Raw genomic sequence first — 22025 nt, 5'->3', positions numbered from 1 at the left:
ATTAATAGACACACTCTTAATTTTATAAGTAACTTGCGGTTGATTGTAAAAAATGAAGCAACATTACAAGAAAGTTTTTTTTTCCGAAGGAAATATAAAGTTGATAATGATATTAGATTGAAGATGTATTTCAATGTTATTGATTAAAATATGTCGGTTTTACATGTTATTTACTATGATGACTATTTTTATGTTATTTACAATTTAAATAGAGAATGACTTTTTTTTAAAAAAAAATTATATTTTTATTAAAGACCCATTTTTAATTTTCAAACAGGGCCTCCAAATACTCGGGACCGGGATTAAACAACGCAATATCAAAGATAAAGAGATCAAGGAAGAGAAGATAGACACAAGCAATATACACCGGTTCCACTCACAAACCGAGAGTAATCTAGTCCCCTTGCACTTCCAAGGGATTTTCCACTATAATCACACAAGATTACAAATGCTCAAGCACACGGCAAGAGACTTCTAACCAATGCTCAAGCATAAAGCAAGAGACTTCTAAATCTTAAAGAAAAATAAAGATTGTTGTGATAATACAAAGAACTATTGAAACCTTAAATCTAAAATACAATGAGTTGATGATACAAACTTCAAAGTATTTTAGGTATGAATGAAATTCAAAGGTTCAAAACTTGAGTGTTTGTAATATCAAAGTGAGTGCAAAGAATATGATCAATGAGAACGTATTCGTTAGTTTGTCTTCACAAAGGAGTCTTGTATTTATAGGCAAATGACATGCTCCATTTGTAAATGATCGTTGTGCAAAGATGAGATAGCCAGCTGAGTTGGACTGAGCAGTTTGGTGATGACAGGAACAAGTTTCTTTAAAGAGGTAATGAGTATCTACTACTTTATTCCTTGGGATATTGTACACACCAAACAGAGAAATATTGACAGTTTGACTCCGACTCTTCTCCAAACTAAGAATGTGGTTGATAAGTTTGATTATCCTTTTATTTTCCTGATGCCAAAACAGAGAAAGATCCCTTTACAAAATCTCAACGTTCTCTGTAAAGATCTGGCATGATAGTTACTAATCAACGCATATGTGCTGGTCATCTTCTGATGACTTCTTGCTTCTGATGGACGCTTGTCTCTGAGTCTTCAGACTTTTTAAGGGTCAAGAGCCTCTTGAATTATCTTTGCTTCTGAAACCTTTCAGAACTTATCTCTTTTCTTAAGAACTTAATAGTTATCAGAATTTGCTTATAAGATCATGCACACTTAAAGTAAATATTAGTACAACTAATTGCGCATTTAATACTTATTGTTATCATCAAAACTTATAGATTATATTTGGGGCTTTAGAACCAATTTTGTTCCAATATATATCCCAATTATCCCTAAAAACCTTAAGTGAAAAAAAAATCATATACCGACGAAAAATAAAATTTGTGGGTGCAATTAGCATATACAATTATACATACAGAAATCGATGGAGGATAAACTTGAGGGTATAAAGTAGCATATACCTACAAAAGAAAAAATTCTTCGATCTATATAATTATACACTCATCCCCACAAATCACACAATAATTTAATTTTGTCCTTTACTTTTTTATCCTTTTGGACCACACATGAATTCACTCCGACATGACAGTTTTTGCTACGGATTTTGGTGATATATCTAAGAATTTTATATTTTTAGTAATATTTTTTCCTATCACTACGAGTCAAATTTCTTGTGCTTAAACAAAAGAACGAAAATTTTAAACAAGGTATTCATGTAAGTTACACTAAACTGAACTAATTTGTAAAAGGGTGAAAACAAGCCATCTTTGAAAATTGTACTTTTAGTGACAAAATTTTATCTGTCACTATAAGTAAAAGTTCTTGTGTTTAAATAAGAGATCGGAAATTTTAAAAAATTTTGTTCCGGTGAAGAGGGTCAATGAACCGGATTAATTTGAAAAACATTTTTGGTATAGGTGAAAACAAGTTATATCTATGAATTTTGGTCTCTTAGTGACTGTTTTTGTTTGTCACTACAAGTTAAATTTGTTGTATTCAAATAAAAGATCAGAAATTTTCTAGAAGGTATTCTGTTAAGTAACATTGAACTGGTTACTTTGAAAAAACAGTTCCGGTATAAATCAGAACAAGATATTTCTACGAATTGTTTTCTTTTAGTGACAGTTTTATCTGTCACCACAAGTCAAATTTATTGTAAACTCAAATAACATAACGTAATACCGGAAAAAAATTGATTTTTGGAAGTGAAGGTATAAATATAAGGGTGCGGGGAAACATTTTCTTATTGACATATTAATTTCATTGGTGTAGGCTTCCGTGGGTATAGGAAAGCTCTATTCTTTTAACATAATCAAATAAAATCCTCTCTTGTTATTTTTATTTTTTATTTTTTTTTTGTATTTTAATTTTTCGGTTGTTGAAAAATGAATTTTGTTAATGTTTCATCTCTTTTACTCGCGAGCTATGTATTATGAACCGTAGAAATTTTGTTTCCCCCCTCTAAGAATATTGTGACTAGCGAGCCTAATTTCATACCCCATTGTCGTAATATATTGATACAAAAATGTAAAATATGAAAGATCATTTTTGCCGTTGTGTCTGATCTCAACTATTTGAGCTACATTTTTTCCGACCACCCCCCCGTATTGCAAAAAACACAAGGTTAACCATCTCTCTCCGTTGTTGCAGAAAAACATACATTTCATTCACGAGTTCATCGTCATTTCCTTCCATTGTTGAAGAAAATTCTAGTTTGTATTATAATTGATGTTTATGGTTAGTTTTAATTTCAATTGTGTTCTTCCTCAATTCTATATAAAAACCTAATGGAATTTATTGTTCCCTTCGCGTCCCCAACATTGCTTTGCTTAGGTATATTTTTTGTAGTTACAACTTACAAGTCAATCTTTTAGGAAATTTGTAGTGATTCTTTGTCTTTTCTCTAATTGATATAGTTCGATTCATGTGGCATATTAAGTAAAGTAGTCCAACATAGATATAAAAGAAGAGATTTGTTCAATATAGATTTTTTATTTTTTTCATAAATGAAGTGTTTAGTAAATTAGTAGCTACTCATTTCCAGCGGTTTAAAACCACTGTAGTTATAGGCTATTGAGATGGCTAACTTTTACGGGTATATTGAATCAAAGTCTACGGAATAAAACTTATGTCTATATAAGTTTTATGGCGTATACTCACGTTTTTACCTTTACCTATAGAATTTTGTTGTCATCATATGTTAACTTTCTTGTATGAACTCATTCAATCACAATTTATAAAGTGTAAGATATTCTATTTTGCAAAGAGAGTGACACAAGGGACATTATTAAGCTTTTAAAATCCTTTCTTTTAGAATCCAATATTTTAAAATCCAACAACATGCCTTTTTATCTCACTTTTCCGTAGTTAAGTATATAAAATCTTGTTTGGCCCATTTTGTTGTGCTTAAAATTTTAGATGGGTTCTTGAACTTTTGAAGAGTCAAGATACGTCATACAAAAGTGCAGAGAATTTTTTATATGCTATAGATACTATATTATTTTCATAGGTAAGAAAAAAATTGTATTAAATATTAGTTTGCTGACTATGACATTAATCACAAACAAATACAATGACTAAAATTATATATCTCATTTTATATTTAGGAATTAGAGTTCGAATTTAGAATTTCTCAACTTATTTTTTCAAGAGATAAATTTTTAACTACTAGAGTACTACTTATAAGAGATGGTAATAACAGCCAATAAAAAAATTATCTAAAATAAATTGTCAATTTTTTAATTCAGACAACTTTTCTTGACTCATCAACATATATAAGAGATGGTAACAGCCAATAATAAAAGAAAAAGGGAGAGATAGAAATTAAATGGGATATTTTATCTAATCTAATAAAAAGGGATATTTGAAAAAGTAAAACGTCACTTATTTTAAAACAATTTCTTTTGGTAAATTAGCACTTAATTAATTATGAGATGGATAAGAAGTAAATAGAATAGACAAAATCAGAGTTTGAAATAAAAAAAAAAATAAAAAATAAAAAATAAAAAACATATAGGAGATTTCACACTGACAATACAATGAGCATGTTTGATTTTTTGAAAAATAATGGATCTGACAACAAAATTTTAGTTGCACGGTATTTGATTTCATAAGAGTGAACAAAAATGACAACAAGAGAGGTAGATAAAATTTGAAAAAAAAAAATTGGTACATAAAATTGAAATTTTTTATTTTCACAAAATTCAGGTAAATTTATTTTTCAAAGTATAAGTTATCTAAAATATTTATCTTTTTCCACTTAAAAAAATATTACCTATCCTTAGTCTCTTTTCTCTCCCCCCCTTCTCTCTCCTTGCCGTTTCTCACATATCCTTCTCTTCTTTTTTTTTTTTGAGTGGCAAATAAATATATATAACAGAGAAAACGGCCGGAATACAAAATATGAGTATTAGAAATACTCAAAAACAAAACTCTCTTCCATTTCTTTCCTGCTCTTCTCTCTTTATCCCTAACTCCCTCTCATCTCTCTCTCTCTCTCTTCCCTCTATTCGTCTCCATGTTTCTCTCTCCCCCCTTCATTCTTCCACTAGGTTTTTGAATGGATAAAAATCGTTGTTTTTTTATATTAATGATAAAAAATTATAATAAAAGTTTAATATATTTTTTGTCCCTCAAGATATATTAACTTTTATTTTTGGTCCTTTTAAAATTTTCTTTGAATTTTGATCCTCTAAATTTTTTGTTTCCAATTTTAATACCAACTTTTTTACATAAGCTCACGAATCTTGTTCCAAATGAACTTTTTTTTATGTTATTATTAAAATCTTAAAATTAAATATTATTAGTGTAATATTTTAATTATAGTTAAATTAAAGAAACACAAAAGTAAAACCTCGTCACTTTTTTTCATTTTTCACTTCTTTTTTTATAACTTAAATAATGAACATAAAAAAGGAGAAAAGAAAAGTTGATTCAATTCAATCGAAAACAAATGAAGAAAATCAAAAACACTTAGATGAGATGGCACGCGAGTCTCTTCTAACTTAATCAGGGGTCTTGAAAACTCTTAGAGAGAATTTGACATCCATTAAGTCCCACAAGACTCGAAGGATTAATCGCTACAATTGTACGCAGAGGATACCCGATTTATACACAAACGAAAAAATGAAGAAGGCTCACACTTCACACTGCTTCTTCTCTCCCTCTGTCCTGATTTCCTCTTTTAAACATTTTATGTTTCATTTTTTATTTTTATTGATCGATTTATATTCATATGAATGTTAAGATTATCATATTTGTTGTCTAAGATGTGTTCACCTATTATTTCAAAATTCGTATGTGTTAAAGAAATGTCAACAATATATTAAAATTATGCCCATTAGGAACAAAAAAATGAAATAAATATTTTTGAAAGGATTAAAATATTCCCTTTTATTTTTAAAGACTAAAATTTATTATAATATTAAATTAAAGTATATTCTAATTTCTATTTAATTTTAAGAAAAATGTTAACAAATGTTCTAAAGGCACAAACTAATGAAACTAATATAGAAATATTTTCCTAAAAAATGTGTATTCAACTTTTTTTAGGTTTACAATTGTTCTTTTCACTATTTTTTTTATTGGTTTCTATGGTTGCTCTTGTTTATGGTTTTTGAATCTGGATTTAGATGATAAGCTTCAGATCTGATTTTGATTGGATCTATTCCTGTTAGTTTTTGATTTTTTGTGCCATTGGCCTGTTGTGTTCTTGTTCTCTTTAGGGCCAGTCCATGCTCAAGTATAGTGGTGGTAGGATCCAGAACATGATTTGTGCTAACCTATTGTGCAATCTACGATATGTGATTTGGTACTGGATTTCTAAGATTAGGTCCTCGGATGTTTGGCTAAAAATGGTCGTCACTGCTTGCTTTAATGAGTTGTTGGTTAGTGATCCATTATCGTGTTGGTGATCGGGTTCATTTATTATGTCTAGGGGTGTACATGGCCGGATTGGGTTGGGTTTAGCCAAAACCAAAACCCGAACCACATAGGGTGCTCTGAATTGGGTCTAGTAAAATAACCACCCGTTACAACGTTGGGCCGGCACTACACCATTTTTTACTTTAGGCCACCCTAAGTCTTTGCCACGCCTAAAAAACAGTGGCCTAAAAATAGAATAGTCCACCCTTTTGCAACTGTTGACTAAAAAGTATGAGTATTTTCGTGAGCTTTTAAAATCCGGATAAAACCGTAGCATATATAGAGTATAGACCATGGTTCTCTGCCCGTTGCATTTAGTCTACGCTAAAAAACAGTGACCTTTAAAGATTTAACTTGCAACGATGAAAAGTGTGGTCTAAAATAAAGGAGCCGTGGCCATATAAGCAAAAGGGTAACGAGAAGAAAGAATGCATAAACGGCCTTAGGTAACCTGGAACAGTCACCCTTAATCCTTACTCTGGTGTGGATCCATAATTAGGTTTGTTATTTTCATAATTAGATTTTCTTTTTTTTACTTTTTAATTTCCAAATTTCAGTTGTTAATGGTTTTTTTTTTCAATTTGTTAGTTTAGGTTTTGATTTACACACTTTTCAATTTCATTATGATTTACTTTCTTATTAGATGACAAAAAAAATAATGTTTATGTTTATTCTCTTGTTTCCTGTCTATTAGATTAATCCACACATTTCATTTGCTAGAAAGTTGTTGATTAACATATTAATTATATACATGTGTGAAGTTAGGAAGTTTTTGTTCAATATTTGTGTTTGCAAGACATTGAAAAACTTGATTCAATTTGGCTCCAAGATATTGTAGAAAGCATTTTATGATTTAAACTGCTGTGTTTTTATCTCCAAGATATTTGTGTTTGTTTTGTTTGGTGAATCTTTAATTTAGTGTAGATGTCATGATATTAGATATGGGTGGATGATTATTTATCCTTGCCATGTAGCTCATCCTAATTATAAGTTAGAGTATACTTCGCCTTCTTTTATTAATATTATTTTTTTCTCTACAGTTTGGACCCGTAGATCATAATGAATGAAGCATTGCAATGGCATGGAAGACTTTTTTTTTTTGAAATGCAAGACATTGTTGCTTTGACTTTTGGAGGTATAAACTTGTTATAATGAAGGAATCATGGATTGATTTTTTGTTGATGTTGCAATATTTTGTAAGACAACTTTGTTAGATATATTTTACTCAAGACTTAATTATGTTAATGTACTATGTTTGTTTTACTCAATGATTACTATTTTTTAATTAATGTTTAGTTATTTAAAGCAATATTAATTATTAATACAATTTAGAAAAATGCATAGATAGATGGCATATGAAAGAAATATACAGGTGACAATGTGCTTTTTATTTGTGTGGCCAAAAATTATAGCCCACAGTTTTATCAATATTGTTTTGTTGCCTATTCTTTCTAGCAACCCTTTATTTATGTGGCCAAAAGGTTATAGTCCACGGTTATGTTTGTGCAATTTGTGGCCTAATGTACTGGCAACAATTACAAAACTAATGTATAGGCAACAACTAAGAAACCGTGGCGTAAACCAAACTGTGGTCTAATACCAATCAAATAACCGTCGCTTTTTTTGAAAGTTATACACCACTTTTTTTGTTATCCATGGACTAAACTGCACAAAACCGTGGCTTTTGAGAAAAGGCTACGGCCGCAAATTCCACATTTAATAAACGCCACTGTTTTTTTCCCTTTTGACCACCCTTTTTGAAATGTAGTCTATGACCAAAAATGTTGTAGTGCGGATTGGGTAAATCCACTAATTTTCGGATTAGGTTGGGTTGGATCATGGGTTATCCAAATTATTTTTTACTTTTTTAATATTAAATATCTAAATGACGAATCATCATATTTTTTCATTAAAATAACTCATCCATTGTATTTTCTTGAAAAATAGTGTAACTTTTTTTTACTATAAAAAATAATAACCAAGTTTTTTATGTAAATCCACTAATTTACGGGTTGAATATTGTGCTATCCAAATGATTTTTTTATGTTTTTTTATATCAAATTACTAAACGATGAATCATTTATAAAAATTATTAAATATTTTTATTTTTCTAAAAAATAGAGCAATGAATTATGATATTTGTTTATAAAAATTATTCAATCTTTTTATTTTCTTAATAAATAGTATAACTTATTTACACTATAAAAATATTTAATGATCAAATGACAAAACCTTTAGTATTTTCATAAAAACTATTTCAAAAAAACATAGCACTAGTGGGTCAGTGAATTTTTTGGGTTGGGTGTGGTTTTACCCGTAACCCGATTTTTTTTATGGATTTTTCAGTAAAAGCAAAGGGCGATTTTTAGCATCTTCCAACCTGATTCAGACGCACGAATCTGTTAGCATCTTCCAAAAAAGCTTTTTTTCACCCTGTCGCAGTTGTTGTTGTTGTTCATCTTCATCTTCATCTTTCTCTTCCTTAGATCCGGTTTTTATCTACCGAAAACACTTTGATTCGGTTTCGGTCTACCGAAAACGCTTCGATTCGGTTTCTATGTACCAAAAATGCTTCGATTCGGTTTCTATCTACCGAAAACGCGCCGATTCGGTTTCCGTCTACCGAAAAGCTTACACTATTATCTTAATATGTATTAGCATATTGTCTGGTAATTGTGTTACTCTATTTTCAAAGCAATTGATTTTTCAAGTTGAACTTCAGGTCATGTATTTCAGGTTGTCTCTCAATTTTACTCTCAATTTAAGGTCCTGAAATTGATATTTCAGATACACAAATTGCCAACCAAGGAAATATTTGATATTGCTGCCTAGTTTTATTCTGCTGAGTCACTAATCCTAATTGTCAGAAGATCATAGTTATTGTTTTGCATCAGTTAATAGGTTGTTTCTATCCCCTGCATTTTGTTTCTTTTATAGTAGCTATTTATGCAACTACTCTCCAAGATTTGTGTATTACAACTCTTCATTTATGCAATCATTCAAGCTTTCATTACTATTGTATTCTCACTGCTCTTTGCGATTCTTTCTTGCTTAACAGAGTTCAGATCCTTTTCTGAGTTGTTGCGATTTTTGCTGTTTTTGTGTTGCTGCATTTTTTCCTTCTGCTGTGTTGTTTCCCTGTGTTACGATCTGTTCTGTTTTATGTTGTTTTGTGTTGTTGCTGTTTTTGTGTTTTTCGGCCTTATGGGAGCAGCTGCTTCCTCCTTGTATCTCTCTTGGGCGGTTATGTACTCCTTGTACATAGCTTTGCCTTTTATTAATAAAATTTGAACTTCAAAAAAAAAAAGAGTTCGGATTCTATCTTCCGAAGTTATATTAGTTCGGATCCTAAGTACTGAAACTACCATAGGGGCAATTTTGTTAGTTTGAGGGGCCTGAGAGCAATGCAAGGGGGCCTAAAGAGCAATTTTCTCACCCTCCTGTGTTGTTCGTTTTTTGTTTTACTTGATCAGATTGTAAGCCCCCTAGTCTTTTGTACTCTTTTTTTTTTATTTAATTTACTTAAGTTTTGCAAATTCATCTACACCCATTTGTTTAAAAAAAAAAAACTAGCGAATTTAAAACACTTATTAACATGATATTTCTTCTGTCTTAAAATGAAAGTAATTTTAGTACAAAGTATTTGCTTTTTTTTAATAAGCAGATATTTGAATTATAAGCATTATAAGGTATACTCAACCCTTACAATTCGGTGAACTTCTATTATATACTATGGAGACAAGCTAATGGATCATTACACCAAGAAAACGTATTTGTTTCAAAATGAATGTAGGTTTTAACTTTATTTTCTTTTAATTTTACCTTCTAATAATTATTGTGTACACCATTCCTAAAGTATATTTTACTTACATCAATCGTTAACAGAGTTAATTTAATGAAAATTGTCCTTTTCTTTTTTAATTAACAACATAAATGTATTTCTTTATCTATATATATATATATATATATATATATATATATATATATATATATATATATATATATATATATATATATATATATATATAGGGGGCTGCTAACTTAGACCCAGTTGGGTCTAAGTTAGAGGTGCACCTTTTCAGTTGGACAAAAATACCCATTTTTTTAATTTTTGAAAGAATAGAGCAACAGGGGCATTTCTGTAATTTACCCAACAATACACGCGCCCCCAACTTCTTTTCCCACCCCCCAGGACACGTGGCAGCGTGTGATTGGACAAAATCTGCGCGCGTGCATCACACTCGCCGACAGGCGCGCGTGGCTGCAGCCCACACGCGGAGAGAGAAACTTTTTAAAAAAGAAAGGCCACGTGTCAGCATATGATTGGTTGCGTTAATTTTTTTTCATTTAATACTTTAAACTCAATTATTTCATTGTAAATTAATTTTTTATTTTTTTATTTTTATACCAAAATTCATTTTTTTTTGTCTACAAATAGAGACTTGGTTCGTTTGATTTGGACACAGAAAAAAAAAACCCAATTTTTCCCTACCTAAATCTCATTTTTCACTACCTTACATCAACTCACTTAAACCATTCTACTAGGAAAATGGTTTCAGAGTACAAATCTCTGAAACCATTCTACATGCTAAATGGTTTCAGAAGCAAATAACTAATAATCAACTTACTGAAACCATTCTACCAGCAAAATGGTTTCAGATTACAACTCTCTGAAACCATTGTACCAGATAAATGGTTTCAGAAGCAAAAACAATTAATAAATTACTCACTGAAACCATTCTACCAGTAAAATGGTTTCAGAATACAACTATGTGCAACCATTCTACAAGCTAAATGGTTTCAGAAGCAAATGACTAATAATCAACTTACTGAAACCATTCTACCAGCAAAATGGTTTCAGATTACAACTCTCTGAAACCATTGTACCAGATAAATGGTTTCAGAAGCAAACACAATTAATAAATTACTCACTGAAACCATTCTACCAGTAAAATGGTTTCAGAATACAACTATGTGCAATCATTCTACAAGCTAAATTGTTTCAGAAGCAAATGACTAATAATCAACTTACTGAAACCATTCTACCAGCAAAATGGTTTCAGATTACAACTCTCTGAAACCATTGTACCAGATAAATGGTTTCAGAAGCAAACACAATTAATAAATTTACTCATTGAAACCATTCTACCAGTAAAATGGTTTCAGAATACAACTATGTGCAACCATTCTACCAGTAAAATGGTTTCAGAAGCAAACATTAGTTTTTAATTACCGTTTTATCTCATTTAATTAACTAAAAATAGTTTCAGGTCTCCAAAAATTTCATAAAATACACCAAAAGTTCCAGAATATTATCTACTATTTTCCTGGTATAATGGTTTCAGTGAGTTGGTTGAGTGGTGCGTGTTAAATTACAACACACAAGTAACGTATTTAGTAGACAAAAAATGAGATTAAGGTAGTGAAAAATTGCGTTTTTTTTTCGGTGTCCAAATCAAACGAACCAAGTCTCTATTTGTAGACAAAAAAAAATTATGAATTTTGGTATAAAAATAAAAAAATAAAAAATTAATTTACAACGAAATAATTGAGTTCAAAGTATTAAATGAACAAAAATCACGCCCAGCCAACCATTGTGTGACACGTGTCCTACTTTTAAAAAGCAAATTTTTCTCTCTCCAGGTTTTAATCCAGTGTGGCGCAGGCGCTGGAATCTGATGGATCAGGATGATCTGGGCTGTCTGATTGATCAGACAGTCATGATGAGATCAGATCTTGGCTGTCTGATGGAAATCAACGGTCTGTAACCATGGTCCTTCGGTACGCGCGCGACACTGGATCCGCGTCTATTAATGGGTATTTTGGGAAAAGAATGTGGGGGTGCGTGTATATGGTTGGTAAAATTACAAAAATACCCCTGTTGCTCTATTCTTTCAAAAATTAAAAGAATGGGTATTTTGGTCCAATTGAAAAGGTGCACCTTGCTAACTTAGACCTAACTAGGGTCTAAGTTAGAAAACCCCATATATATATATATATATGGGGGCTGCTAACTTAGACCCAGTTGGGTCTAAGTTAGCAAGGTGCACCTTTTTAGTTGGACAAAAATACCCATTCTTTTTAATTAATTAACCAAATTACCATCAATGGACGCGGATCCAGTGTCGCGCGCGTACCGCAGGACCATGGTTACATACCGTTGATTTCAATCAGACAGCCAAGATCTGATCTCATCAAGACTGTCTGATCAATCAGACAGCCCAGATCATCCGAATCCATCAGATTCCAGCGCGTGCACCACACTGGATTACACCCTGGAGAGAGAAGAATCTACTTTTTAAAAGCAGGACACGTGTCGCTGTCTGATCGGCTGGGCGTGATTTTTTTCCATTTAATACTTTGAACTCAATTATTTCGTTGTAAATTAATTTTTTTTTTTTTTTTTTATACCAAAATTCATAATTTTTTTTTCTCTACAAATAGAGACTTGGTTCGTTTGATTTGGACACAGAAAAAAAAAACCCAATTTTTCACTACCTTAATCTCATTTTTCACTACCTTACATCAACTCACTGAAACCATTCTACCAGCAAAATGGTTTCAGATTACAACTCTCTGAAACCATTGTACCAGATAAATGGTTTCAGAAGCAAACACAATTAATAAATTACTCACTGAAACCATTCTACTAGTAAATTGGTTTCAGAATACAACTATGTGCAACCATTCTACAAGCTAAATGGTTTCAGAAGCAAATAACTAATAATCAACTTACTGAAACCATTCTACCAGCAAAATGGTTTCAGATTACAACTCTCTGAAACCATTGTACCAGATAAATGGTTTCAGAAGCAAACACAATTAATAAATTACTCATTGAAACCATTCTACCAGTAAAATGGTTTCAGAATACAACTATGTGCAACCATTCTACCAGTAAAATGGTTTCAGAAGCAAACATTAGTTTTTAATTACCGTTTTATCTCATTTAATTAACTAAAAATAGTTTCAGGTCTCCAAAAATTTCATAAAATATACCAAAAGTTCCAGAATATTATCTACTATTTTCCTGGTATAATGGTTTCAGTGAGTTGGTTGAGTGGTGCGTGTTAAATTACAACACACAAGTAACGTATTTAGTAGACAAAAAATGAGATTAAGGTAGTGAAAAATTGCATTTTTTTTTCGGTGTCCAAATCAAACGAACCAAGTCTCTATTTGTAGAAAAAAAAAATTATGAATTTTGGTATAAAAAAAAAAAAATAAAAAATTAATTTACAACGAAATAATTGAGTTCAAAGTATTAAATGAACAAAAATCACGTCCAGCCAACCATTGTGTGACACGTGTCCTACTTTTAAAAAGCAAATTTTTCTCTCTCCAGGGTGTAATCCAGTGTGGTGCACGCGCTGGAATCTGATGGATCAGGATGATCTGGGCTGTCGGATTGATCAGACAGTCTTGATGAGATCAGATCTTGGCTGTCTGATGGAAATCAACGGTCTGTAACCATGGTCCTTCGGTACGCGCGCGACACTGGATCCGCGTCCATTGATGGGTATTTTGGTTAATTAATTAAAAAGAATGGGTATTTTGGTCCAATTGAAAAGGTGCACCTTGCTAACTTAGACCTAACTAGGGTCTAAGTTAGAAAACCCCTATATATATATATATATATATATATATATATATATATAGGGGGCTGCTAACTTAGACCCAGTTGGGTCTAAGTTAGCAAGGTGCACCTTTTGAGTTGGACAAAAATACCCATGTTTTTAATTTTTGAAAGAATTGAGCAACAGGGGTATTTCTGTAATTTTCTGCAATTTTACACGCGCCCCCCACTTCTTTTTCCCCCCCCAGACACGTGGCAGCTTCTCATTTGACAAAAATCGAGCGCGTGCATCACACGCGCCGACAGGCGCGCGTGGTGGAAAGGATGACGCGGAGAGAGAAAGCCTTTTTAAAAGGCAGGCCACGTGTCAGCATATGATTGGCTGCGTTAATTTTTTTCCATTTAATACTTTAAACTCGATCATTTCGTCGTAAATTAATTTTTTATTTTTTAATTTTTATACCAAAATTCATAATTTTTTTTTCTCTACAAATAGAGACTTGGTTCGTTTGATTTGGACACCGAAAAAAAAACGCAATTTTTCACTACTTTAAACTCGATTATTTCGTCGTAAATTAATTTTTTATTTTTTATTTTTTATACCAAAATTCATAATTTTTTTTTCTCTACAAATAGAGACTTGGTTCGTTTGATTTGGACACAGAAAAAAAAACCCAATTTTTCACTACCTTAATCTCATTTTTCACTACCTTACATCAACTCACTGAAACCATTCTACCAGAAAAATGGTTTCGGAGTACAAATCTCTGAAACCATTCTACAAGCTAAATGGTTTCAGAAGCAAATAACTAATAATCAACTTACTAAAACCATTTTACCAGCAAAATGGTTTCAGATTACAACTCTCTGAAACCATTCTACCAGATAAATGGTTTCAGACGCAAACACAATTAATAAATTACTCACTGAAACCATTCTACCAGTAAAATGGTTTCAGAATACAACTATGTGCAACCATTCTACAAGCTAAATGGTTTCAGAAGCAAATAACTAATAATCAACTTACTGAAACCATTCTACCAGCAAAATGGTTTCAGATTACAACTCTCTGAAACCATTGTACCAGATAAATGGTTTCAGAAGCAAACACAATTAATAAATTACTCACTGAAACCATTCTACCAGTAAAATGGTTTCAGAATACAACTATGTGCAACCATTCTACAAGCTAAATGGTTTCAGAAGCAAATAACTAATAATCAACTTACTGAAACCATTCTACCAGCAAAATGGTTTCAGATTACAACTCTCTGAAACCATTCTACCAGATAAATGGTTTCAGAAGCAAACACAATTAATAAATTACTCACTGAAACCATTCTACCAGTAAAATGGTTTCAGAATACAACTATGTGCAACCATTCTACAAGCTAAATGGTTTCAGAAGCAAATAACTAATAATCAACTTACTGAAACCATTCTACCAGCAAAATGGTTTCAGATTACAACTCTCTGAAACCATTCTACCATATAAATGGTTTCAGAAGGATTTCGGTGTCCAAATCAAACGAACCAAGTCTCTATTTGTAGGAAAAAAAAAATTATGAATTTTGGTATAAAAAATAAAAAATAAAAAATTAATTTACGACGAAATAATCGAGTTTAAAGTAGTGAAAAATTGCGTTTTTTTTTTCGGTGTCCAAATCAAACGAACCAAGTCTCTATTTGTAGAGAAAAAAAAATTATGAATTTTGGTATAAAAAATAAAAAATAAAAAATTAATTTACGACGAAATAATCGAGTTTAAAGTATAAAATGAAAAAAATCACGCAGACCCATTCATATGCTGACACGTGGCTGCCTTTTTCAAAAGCAAAATTTTCTCTCTCCAGCTTATAATCTAGTGTGGCGCAGACAGGATGATCTGATAGATCAGGATGATCTGGGCTGTCTGATTGATCAGACAGTCTTAATGAGATCACATCTTGGCTGTCTGATGGAAATCAACGGTCTGTAACCATGGTCCTTCCGTACGCGCGCGACACTGGATCCACGTCTATTAATTGTTTAAGAAGGTGGGGCGCGTGTTGTTATTTTTTTTTTATGTAAAATTACAGAAATGCCCATGTTGCTCTATTCTTTCAAAAATTAAAAGAATGGGTATTTTGGTCCAATTGAAAAGGTGTACTTTGCTAACTTAGACCTAACTAGGGTCTAAGTTAGAAAACCCCATATATATATATATATATATATATATATGCAAAACCTTACCCCATTTTGAAAGTAACGGAGTACATAGAATCTTAAAAGATGAGATTTATTTAAAAAAAAAAAAAGAGAGAGAAAATTGTGGTTCAAACATGATGGAGATGTGTAATCTTAGTAACGTTATTAATTAGTAGTTAGTGTTAATTTGTTTTCAGCATGTTAGGACTTAAACTCTGAATTTTTACTCCTTAACTTGTTTCATTCTTATATCCTAAACCTTTAATTCTTAATTTCTTTCACCTTTAAGTCAAACTACTTGAGTTATCTACACCCAAAGCAATAGTTTTTTTTTTTTTACTCAAAAACAATATTCATTTATCATTCAAATTCATAAAGAATACATTGATCGAAATTATTACATATTCAATTTCGCTAAAAACTAATAAAGATGAATCTGCGAACAAGCTCACAACATTCGAGTTAATAGCATAAAACAGCCTAATGTCTATGAAAAAGTCTACAATTAATATGATAAACTTTAAATGTCCGGAATAATCATGTATCCGAATCTCCAACGTTGATGATGGTAAAATCATTAAATTTGCACCGAGTTTAAATCAAAACAAACCTGCAAATCCGAACAAAAAAACAAACACCGTACGAAGACGGAACAAATACCGTATAAGATGCGATAATCAAAACAAAAACTCCGCACTAAAAAGAAATTAAAACAACACCAAATGAAAAAGCCACCAAAGAAAAAACAATAAAATCTAAAAGAAATGTGTGGATATCACACCCAAAGCAATAAGTTCACATTTCCCTTTTGTCTATATGTGATGTGACGAGTCGACAACGAAAATTCTTGAATCTTGATGAAGAAAATATCATAATTATTAAAATAAATATAAATGGGGCAACGTGCTGCGCGCGGAAGAATTTTATAATATATTTTTTCTTCATGATAGATAAGATCATGATAATGACAATATGATAGCGGCAGTTTTTTTTTTCCCTTTACCAATTACTGTATTTTTTGATGCATTGTTTGGAAATTTTTTTATGTATTTGGATTTTATTTTTTATGCATTTTCTTTGTTTACCAATTACTGTATGGGTGAGCAGGACCCCGAATATCGGCTCGCTGTGTGGTTGATATTGTGTGTGACTACTTTTCTCGATATGAGATTTTCTAACCACTAACAAATTTGTTGAAATTTGCAGAATTTTTTTTTTTTGAGTTTTTGATGGTTTCCAAGTTTGTTGAGATTTGCAAGTTTCTTTGTATCTGGCTGGCCTCTTCTGCGTCGGTGTTGACTGTTTGGAAGTGGATTGCGAGCTGAGGACTTATCTGCCTAGATTTTCATTCTACCGTTGCCCCATTAATTTTTGGTTCTAAGAGCTGTTTTTTATTCGAGATCGGAAGTTAGAGTCTAATGTCATTTTTTTAGGTCTTGATTGTCCTCTTTGGTAGTTTGGATGCTGAGGGGTGTCTGATTTTAGCTTTTTCATTGGTGTTTCGCATATATACTACACATTTGTTTTGTAGATCCATTTTTCCCGACCTCTTTTCGTCTTGTGCAGTGACCGGTTATCATCTTATGATATATTTTGGCATTCAAAAAAAATCTGTTTTTTTCCCGACCTCTATTATTTTTTTTGACAATATTCGTTTTTTTACTTTTAAGCAGCGAATATCCGTTCTTATTTAATAGCTTTGGATGAATCACATATTACATAGTAAACGTTTACCTTTTTATTTTTTATTTCTTCTCTTTCTCTATTTTTTGCCGTTGGGGTGTTTTGGTTAGAGCTGTTAAAATGGGCTAGTCCGAATGGGCTATCTTAAATGGGCCGGTCAGCCAAGCCCGGTTTTTTTTTTTGGGTTGGGCTTTGAAAATCCTAGTCCGCATTGTTTCCGGGCTTTTAGCCCGGCCCGATAAAGCCCGAATAATATATGGGCTAGCCCGAATGTGCCACGGGCGGCCCGCAAGTCCAAATAAATTATAATAAAAAAAGATTAAATTAAAAAAATCTAAATAATTTGTTTTGGATGATTTGAACTTAGTTTGTATTATAAGAGTTTTTTTTTCCCGCACTACAAGTTTTTTTTTGTCGCACTTAGTTTGTCTTAGTTTGAACTTTGTTTTGGATGATTTGCACTTAGTTTGTATCATCCACTACTTAAGTAGCGAACGGTATTTTTTCCTCAAATTTTTTCATTTTTACTATTTAAGTAGCGAATGAGTAAAAATAGGGCAACAAGAAACTCGTACGTAGCGGATGAGTAAAAATAGGGCACACGAGAAACTCGTAAGTAGTGGATGAGTAAAAATAGGGCGCGCGATAAAGTCGTAGGTAGCAGATGAGTAAAATTACGACGCGCGGAAAACTCGTAAGTAGCGGATGAGTAAAAATTGGGTGCGAGAAACTCGTAGGATGAGTAAAAATGCCACGCGAAAATAACAAATTAAGTTGTTTCCGAAAATTCAAATTGACCAAATAACAGTATAATCCCCTCGGCAAAATGTTGGGTTTTTGTATGTTGGTTATACTTTGCAAAAACATCTTTTAACCAAGTGTTGGGACAAATGCGTTAACATGTGTAACAACATCTCATGACAGGTTATGTCGCGTCTGCAAGTGTTATATTTTTGTATGCAATCTTTTGAAGATTTGCTTGAAGAATTATTTTACCCTAGCTTGTGCGTCAAGACGCACGTGGTTGATTATACTTCAGAAGGCGGTTTACTGTGTTACTTGGCCCTCAAGACTATTATAAAATTATAATGAATCAAAAGATTTAATTTTATAATATAAACTCTGAAGGTTTTCTTGGAGCAGAAGCTTATTGATTCAAAGCCCACGAAGGTTCTGCTATATAAAGGGTGCTGCTAACCCTGTATTTCTCACCGAAACTGGAATTAAAACGGAATATCAAAGATGTAGTCTTTTAGGGTTTCGTGTCTTTGTAAAGCCTTGTGCTTTACATGTAAGTTTAAGAGTGCAACCTAATAGGTGGGTAAATTAGGTTTTATGATTTTTTTGGTTATTTTAGAGATGTTGTGGATTCCTTTATTTTTCTTTGAAAGTTATGATGAAGGTAAGAACAACATGCAGAAAAATAAAGAGAGAAGGGAAAAGAAGAAAATCGACACAAGAGAATTATAGTGGTTCCCCTATTGGTACGTCCACTCCCTTCACACCCCGCGAAGGAATTCACTATGTTAGAATCTTTGTTACAAGCAATCTTACCCCAAGACCCCCTAACAATCTTTCTAACATACAACACAAGATAGCACCCCACTATCTTTAACAACAAGAATCTTCACCAAAACCTATGGTGAAATTCTCATACAACACAAAGAGAAAGCACCACACTTTCTCTCAAACACGCTTGTTTCCACAAACTTGGAAAACAAGCAACAATACAAAGTTAAGAATGAAGAAAACTATGTATGGCTGTTATCAAGTCAATATCACTTTAAATAATGTATATATCTTAGTGCTCAGAAACTTTTATGGATATGAAAATATAGGCAAAGTTTCACAAGATATATGTTTGAAGGTTTATGAGAAAAAGTGATATTAATAACTTAGAAATATTGTGAATGTGAAAGTTGTTCTTAACAATTGTAATGATCACAAATATATTTATAGAGGCTTTAGAAAATGTCCATGAAGCAAGACAACTCTTCAAAAAAATCTTATAATAAAAAGTTATGTTTAAAAATCACAATGGTTCACAAAAGGTGTATTCTGTCCATAACAAATTAAATCAATTGTTACGAAAAGGCGATGTAAAAAGATCTGTTTTCAAAATTCAAACGTTGCACAGTTTGGGATTACAAACAGCAACAAATCTTTTTAACTCGGTTAACGAACGGACAGATTTAAAAGGTCCTGACACCTATTTTTCAAAATCATCTTTTTATAATTTTAAAAACTTGCTTCATATGAAATTTTATATTTAAATTAGAAATTTATGTGTAATTAATTTTAAAATAATTTCTGAGCATTCTAAGTTATATATTTATTAAAAATAATAAATCAAAGATAAGGACCATACTTACAAATAATTTAAATTAAAAATCCTAAGACTTGGTCTTCATCTTGTTTCCTCTTGTTGAGCCTCCATAACCTTTCTTCATTTGTGATGAGAGTTTGTTATCATCAAAACCCAGCCAAGTTCAAGAAGGAAATCTTCTTCACATTACTTTGTATACCTCTCTGGGTGTTGCCTCTGTTTATCGAAGCACAAAGATGGTCTGTTCTAATCGTGGTGTATGTTGACTAAAGCTGCAATTGTCAAAGTGTCAATTAGAGTTTAGTCTATTCATTGTTATTTGTGAGCCTCTCACGTATTGGTTTAATACCTGAGTAGGACTGTGTTTATCGAGTTGTATTTGTGATTTACTCAAGAGCTTTTAACCAAGAGTAGAATCCGGTTTAAAGAAGTGTGTCTCCACCATACTATTTGTTCATAATTGTTCTGTTGATCCAATCGCTGTCTATGATTGAAGAGGGAGTTGAGGAGGACCTTATACCTAGGTGAGTCTTAGGTAGAAAGTATAGCACGTGTAGTGATTAAGTGAGAAGATCGTAAATGAGGAGTTTGCTGTGTGATCTTCGAATTGATACTATTTAGTGGACTTTATCCCTGGCTTGGTATGCCCCCGGAGTAGGCTGTTATGCTGAACTGGGTTAACAATTATGTGTGTTGTTTATGCTTTTCAGTATATGTTTTTAATGTCCTGCTTTGTTGTTATTACTATTAAGACAAGTGTTACGACAAGTATCTGAACATCGTGGACAACACTTGTCTTCTGCTATACCAGAATTTCACAAAATAAACTCAACCCCTGAGCACCTAACAATAGGGTACCAGGCGGATGAAGACAAGTCGTACACCTTAAGAATAGATATTTAACCAACTCAGCTGAAGTCCCACATAGAATGTCGAAGGTATTAAGAGGATTTTTAATAACATTACGCGTAAATAGGTTGTGACATGTCAATTTTTTATATCTAATAATTTAATGATTAGACTTATCCATTTTTAGTGTGGAGAAATAAAAATTTCGAATTACTAATCTTAGTCTCTCCAAAAATATTATTTTTTGTAGCTTCAATTGAACAATTTTTACAAGATAGAGTTATTTTAAAAAACAATTTGTGTCTAAGTTATTTTAAATTTTTAATAGGTTATATTTCGTACCTATACAATTTTTTACAATTATTTGTAAATTTAAGTTTCGTACCAAAGTCTAATAAGTTTCAACATGTCGTTCTCGAGCGCGTCGATCATTTTTGCAGTTCATTTGGCTTGCATGCACTTGGGTTGTGTGGACGGAAAGAAATCACAAATTGTTTGGACGCTCAACAAATACTCCTAATCAATTGTTGGATAAGATCAAGTTTTTTTTCTTACAGAAGCCAACGAGTGTTACGTTAACTTCAAACTACCATAGTTGGTGGTTCAATCCTTCACTTTGTTTGGGTCTTGTATGATTTTCTTTCTATTTTCTTTCTTTGACTCGTTGTAAACTTTAGTAGTCTATCTCGATACATCTTGTGCTGAGGTGACTGTTTTTGTTAATATATATCTTATTTTGGCTTGTTCAAAACAAAAATTTGTTAAATGTGGACTCAAAGAGATTAATTTGAATTTATATCTCGTGCATTAATTAATGTTAAAAAAATGGAATAAATAGTTGTCACTAATAAATATTCAGGGACATTATTTTTTTTGACACAAAATATTAAGGGACATACAAAATTTATATTAAGGGCCAAAAAAAATTATACCAACATAAAATTTGCAATGCTTGCTGTGCAAATATTTTAACGAATTTTCACATATAAAATGTCAAAATTGTTCTAGAGTATTATAAAAATATTTACAAATTTTAATCAAATCATGATAATTGCAAAAGGGTAGAAAATGAAAAGAGAAAGATACACGTGTTTTCTTATTTATTTATTTATTTATTTAATTTGGTCAAGATATGTGTTTTCCTATTTAAAGGAACGACAAAAAAAAGTGTAAATACTTCAATTTCTTGATGATTAATCATTTGACTAAGTATTCTTCTACTTCTGACTACGGTAAGTAAGAGGTAGGGAAATTGAAGAATATAGATTCTCTCATGTTTTCTACGTGGTGTTTGCATGATGCTAATCTCAACAACTCTATTTTTAATACCGCATCCATTGATGTTTGGACGGTGAAGATTGTTGTTGGATCTTTTCATCACTAGAGTTAAAAGACTGTATACATAGCAAAAGATATTAATATAATTTAGAGATTAATTGCCAGTAACATGATATAATTCGG

Source organism: Trifolium pratense, linkage group LG5 (assembly GCF_020283565.1).
Source record: "Trifolium pratense cultivar HEN17-A07 linkage group LG5, ARS_RC_1.1, whole genome shotgun sequence".
In the NCBI taxonomy this organism is placed as follows: Eukaryota; Viridiplantae; Streptophyta; class Magnoliopsida; order Fabales; family Fabaceae; genus Trifolium; species Trifolium pratense.
Note: the sequence above shows the minus strand (reverse complement) of the source record.